The following is a 5,572-nucleotide window of genomic DNA, read 5'->3' as shown; positions in this document are numbered from 1 at the left end:
CAGGGTGAGTTGGAGAGGGATGACGAGTGGACTGAGTCAAACTGGGACTCGCCGAATTGTTCTTAAGACTCGGCGAGTTGAGTCGGGGTGGCCCCACGATTCTTTCAGGTGAAACTCGTCGAGTAAGGGGGGGAATACTCGACGTGTAGTAAGGGAATTTCAGAGGGTTGGTGAAAACGTCTAGACTCGCCGAGTCGCCGTAGCACTCGCCGAGTCTGGTCAAAGTTGACCGTTGACCAGAGTTGACCTGTGTTGACTTCTTAGGGATAGTCAACTTGAGAGATATAAAGTGTTAATTAGAGACATATAATTTTATAGGAGGATTAGAGCTCAGAGGATCGAGCATGAGGGATTTCTAGGATTCGTGAGATACCGAGATACGCGAGGTGAGTCTTCTCACTATACTTTACCTTGAGTAGGTAACCAGAGTTATGTGATAGAGTATTTGTATGCTATGTATGTTATGTGTTGTACTGCATTATTTCTATGTGATTTATGTCTATGTGATTTATGTGGTGCATGTTTATTAGAGTTAGAACCTGAGGGTTCACAGAGTTTGGGTGCACGGACCCGCAGAGTTATAGCCTCGAGTGGCTATTATGTGTTAAACGTGGTATTTTGGGGAACTCACTAAGCTTTGTGCTTACAATGTTTGATGTTATTATTTCAGGTACTAGTGACGACCGCGGGAAGGCGCCGGCTTGATCCGTACACACACACTCGGAGTTTTTACATTATGATCTTGGGATTTTGTATTGACCTATATTGGATAATTAATATAGTTGTTTGATGAATATTAATCGAATTATGTTTTATAAGAAAATTGAAAATTTTGTTTTGAAATTTACGGTGTTATATATATATATATATATATATATATATATATATATATATATATATATATATATATATATATATATATATATATATATATATACACAAAGAGATTTACAACAAAATAATACTAAAATACAGGAAATATCCTTAGATAAGGATATATATACAAATATAAAATAAAACTAGTCCTATTAGACCTATTATAAAGAACACACATGTTTTGAAAACTTATTTTGACGAAGCTAGCAGATGACTATGTGGAAGGTGCAAGAGAAAATCCACCGGGAGAAATCAATGGTAATGCTTGGAATGGTATGATTATTTTTTTTTTTTTTTTTTTTTTTTTTTTTTTTTTTTTTCTTTTTTTTGAATGAGGGTTATAGGAATCAGTCAACAAAAGTTAAAGAATGTAGTATCAAACGTCCACATACAAGTGGTTATGGTAGTAAATCATATGCAGATAGAATGTGAGGAGTTAACTAAATTTATTTGTATTGTATAAAAAATTTATTATCACTTATATGTGAGGAGTTAACTAAATTTATTTGTATTGTATAAAAAATTTATTATCACTTATATGTGAGGAGTTAACTAAATTTATTTGTAGTGTATAAAAAATTTATTATCACTTATATAAATATATTAATTCTCTGTGGATTATTATAGATTGACAAAGGATAACGCCCACAACTTAACGGTTGGCGACAAATACTTTTCAAGGAAGGTGGAGGTTGGTGTACACCATAAGCAGAACGAGATGGGGAAAATAATAAATGAAGTTAATATGTTGTTGTTGTTGTTATTATTAGTATATTTTTTTAAAGTTAATTATAATTATTTAGTGTTTAAATTTAATGTATGTTTATTGTTTTTTCATTTTAGGATAATGGAGTATAAGAAGATGCAAGAAGAGCTCCGGGAGGGCTAACACGTAAATGAAGAACATTGTCTCACTCCTGACCTCAGTGAAAGACATGAACATGTTCGCGGAGTTGGGTGGAGACCAAGCATCAACAATCATTTAAATCCAAATCAACATTCCAAACAATCCAAATCTTTCAAATCCCAATCTCAAAATATGGATAATTCCCAAGTTGTTGTATTAACCCAACAAGTGCAATATATGCAATAATATATGAAACAAATGCAACAATGATTGGCATCTGGAATACCTAACTTCCAACCACCATCAATGCCACACATTCAATTATATCCAAAAAATACCCCCGAACCAACCAACGGTACTGAGAAGAACAAGAGGCCGATGTGGATGTCAATTGAAAACTTTTTTTTTTTTGTTATTTTAGGTATGTAATAGTTCTTGAATTTTAACTTTGATGGTTTTTTATGCTTATTTAGTGTTTGACAATATTCTACAACATATATAGTGTCTAGATTTGTTTAAAGTGTTTGACAATATTCTACATATATAATGTCTAGATTTGTTTAAAAAACATGTTTGGTATATATAAAAAATCTTAACAGTAAAAAGGGTTCTAATCTTTACCGACGACATGTCGTCGATATAGCTAAAAAGGAACTGGCAGTTCCGTACTTTTCCCGACGACAAGTATTCTGAACAGCTAAATCTCTCTCGACGATAACTCGATTGTTAAAAAATACATTAAAACTTTTTTTTTTGTCGAAAATCATTTCCGACGACCGTGGTTTGACGACAAGCTGTCGGAATTGGTTGACTTGTAACCGACGATATTTCCACTTCTACCGGCGAGGATTTACCGATGACTTTTCATAGACGACAATTTGTCGGTACAGGCTTTACCGATGACTTGTTGTCACTGTAGGGGTTGAAAGTGTCATTGGTATAGGGTCTTATCGTTGTAGCGATTACATGTAATTTATTGTATGGAAAGAACTTTTGGTGTCAATAATAATTTAAATTACTCAATGTACAATTCCTACATATTTACGTATGAGTATTACAATAATTACATTTGATTTGTTCATTTTGTGATAGAACTAGCTAGTCACGTGTCATAATTTCGTACAAGAGCTTCATGCGACAGAGGCAATATGGTTAAAATAGTTGTATTTCTTGGACCTTGCTCTTGCAGTTGTGGAGACATACTGCTGCTACATTTCCCACCTGTGACAAACTTTTGACATGTTTCAAGTAAGGAGTTCCTGCAAGTTGGACAAGAGGAATGTGAACTCAGCCATTTATCGATGCAACGCACATGAAATCCGTGGTTGCACTTAGGCAGTATTTTTACTCGCTCTCCTGTTGAAAAGTCACCCAAGCATATAACACATTCTTTGTTAAATCCTGGTAGCTTCAGTCCTTCCCAATAGCTGACTGTTGGGAAAGTCTTTAATGCTTTTTTCTTGATTCCAGTGTCGGCTTTAACTAAAGTACTTTCCTGGCTACCGATGCTTTGTGATCTAAATAAGCCCGAGCATCTTAATACGCACCTAATGATGGTGTTCAACGCTAGTGAGCAAATCAGAGCGCATATCAGCACCGACAGCACCATCACCACATTCGCATCAAAGTTGTTATGTTCTGTATGTGGGGTTGACGATGATGGAGCTGTCACAGCAGCCGCTGGTTGTTGGTATGAATACGTGTCAAGTAGAAGTTTTCTTGAAATTAAATGCTTCATTTCATTCACAAAGAGCTCAGTAGACAGTCTTGACATGTTATGTTGTTTGTGAATAATAATCAATGTTTGTTTAGATGAGAATTCAATGAAAGACCGACGCTTAGATATATATAGAGAGGTGATTAGAGTAGGGTCGCAATTTGTTTATTTTAATTAAAAAAAGAGGATATTAGTATAGGATTTGAGCCACCATGTGGCATTTATCTATTCGTGTTTTTAATATATATGATCTCCACCATTAATTTGGATCTTCCACTACGGTATGTGTAATTATTTAGTAAATGGTTTCTGTATTTGTATGGGTCCGACGCACTCTCTGCAAGTCAATTAATGATATGTGTTGCCGTTAAAAGAAATGCAATACGTGGAGCTTTTTGTCCATGTTTCTAATATGTATGATCTCCACCATTTGGATCTTCTACTACGGTTGTAGCTTTGGATAACCTCCTTTTTTTCTCCTGTTTCGTGAAACGTTTTTAATTTAATAAATGAATGAATATATAAGTTTAATCAACAATACGCTCAAACATACAAGTAAATGGATTTAAAATATATGACTTTTGCTCAAATGAGAACCTTAAATTTTGTCCGAACCGATATATTAGATGTGGAAAGTAAAGGTGTTTACGGTGTTGTGCCGGTTATAGGCTTTAGTAGCAATTTATGCGGTCTCAAGATTTGTTCAAAATCACAACTTTTGTAAGACATTATAATCTTGTTTTAAGGTATTTTTAATGTTATCGAAGATAAAATGCATTATAATCTTGTTTGCCAAAACCTACGATAGGCCAAATTTTTGCAATGATTTCAACCCTGTACTTTAGTTTTTATGAGATAATTTCATTTATTGTCACTTAGAAATCGGTTTCATGGATTATTTATAGTTCATATATATAGTTGACACTCCCCATAATTACAGTGAGCACTCCTGCCGGTCTAACCTTCATGTCCGTAACATAAATAACTAATTATGCTTTTTTTTTTTAAATCAATTGCGGACCTGTTTATTCCTTTTAGTTCATACATTTTGTTGTTGTGACGACTAGAATAAAAGCATTGAATGACACGTGAATAATGACATGTCCTTTAATGACAGGCACAAGGTTTATGTCATGCAAAAGTGGGTGTCATAAAAAAGGCATGCCTTATAAAATTTGAATAATTTACGACACGCACTTTTGTACGTCTTGAAATTGGCCATCGTTTTATAATTTTTTAAGTAACGTTCGTCTTCCTCTTTAATAACTAGCGGGATACCTAAATCCCCTAAAATTGGAAACTCGTTCTCCAAATGCACTGTTGCCTTGTTCTGAGTTCTTGTTACATGAATTCTCCATCATGAACCAACCAGAAATACTCTTGCCGATGGCGATCTTCCCCGTCGGAATTTTAACACTCCCCAACACATCAATACCAAACACGTCATTGTATTTAGCTTGAAACCCCTTGTGGAAAAGGGCATCGGCTAACAATATTATAAATCGTTCGTCCCATTTAGGGGTTTTCAAGTTCTTCAACACATGCGTACACGCCACTGTTGCTTGAGGCACTGAAACATTGACGTAAGGTTCACTAATTATCTTCTGGCGACTAGAACGTAACTTTGATTCAGCAGTTGTGGAGGAGTATTAAGCTAGGATTCATGGAATTTACATTTGGTGCATCGACAAATTGCTTCCCAACACTATTTGAGTTAGCACGAACTTTAAAATGATTATGTTTTCCCTTCAAATTCTTAGTATCTTTCAAATTCCATAACAACATGTGCTTCTTTTTCAGAAAAATAATAAATTCATGAACGCAAAAATCTACTAAACCATCCAAATCTATTGTATTTAGACTCAATGGAGTTGGAAGCCTCTAAAAGGGACACTTCTTCAACGGAGTCACTAAATTTAGCATCCACTTCTTCAGTGATACATGATCATGAGTCTTGTTGTCTGACTGAAAACGAAAAGATAGGGAAACTCAACAAGGGTTATGTGATAATAGAGGTGACACGTAGATGATTTATGTGATTTATGTTCCTTTTTCTTGGTAGAAAACGAAAATCATGTCTTTTTCATAGAAGACATGTTACTTAAGAGAAAAAAAATATGTAATACTATGGG

General features: G+C 34.6%; 1 pseudogene; it reads right to left on the bottom strand.

The window, feature by feature from the left end:
* Window positions 1-2,704: 2,704 nt before the first annotated feature.
* LOC145043518 (RING-H2 finger protein ATL78 pseudogene) lies at window positions 2,705-3,524 on the bottom strand (annotated as a pseudogene).
* Window positions 3,525-5,572: the final 2,048 nt, after the last annotated feature.

The sequence above is a fragment of the Lactuca saligna genome, chromosome 4 (assembly GCF_052625555.1).
Source record: "Lactuca saligna cultivar CGN05327 chromosome 4, ASM5262555v1, whole genome shotgun sequence".
Classification (NCBI taxonomy): domain Eukaryota; kingdom Viridiplantae; phylum Streptophyta; class Magnoliopsida; order Asterales; family Asteraceae; genus Lactuca; species Lactuca saligna.
Note: the sequence above shows the minus strand (reverse complement) of the source record. Positions and strands in the feature narration are given on the sequence as shown.